Genomic DNA, 347 nt, shown 5'->3' on the forward strand with positions numbered 1-347 from the left:
TAACCGGTGGTGCAAATCCCGTCCGGGTCGCACAAGGGCTGCTGCAGGTGCATCATGGTTTACATGAGCGGGAGGGGGATTTCCGCCATTTTTGGTGCCAGCAGGGCACATAGGGGTATTTTTGGAATCGGGGCGACGAGACAAGATGAATGGACCTGGTCCCGACCCCATCGGCCGCTTTTACCAGTTGGCCAGATCAGGAACTTCAAAAAAGGGGGTCGACCGACTAAAAAAAATTATTGCAGATTTCGATTGGTCTCAGCAAGACCTTTTCAACGAGGGGTCGGAAAGGGGGTCCAAGAGCCCGACTTTGTCTATTAGTCACATCAGGATCTTGAAAAAAGGGG

Source organism: Thrips palmi, unplaced genomic scaffold (genome assembly GCF_012932325.1).
Source record: "Thrips palmi isolate BJ-2018 unplaced genomic scaffold, TpBJ-2018v1 HiC_scaffold_3, whole genome shotgun sequence".
NCBI lineage: Eukaryota > Metazoa > Arthropoda > Insecta > Thysanoptera > Thripidae > Thrips > Thrips palmi.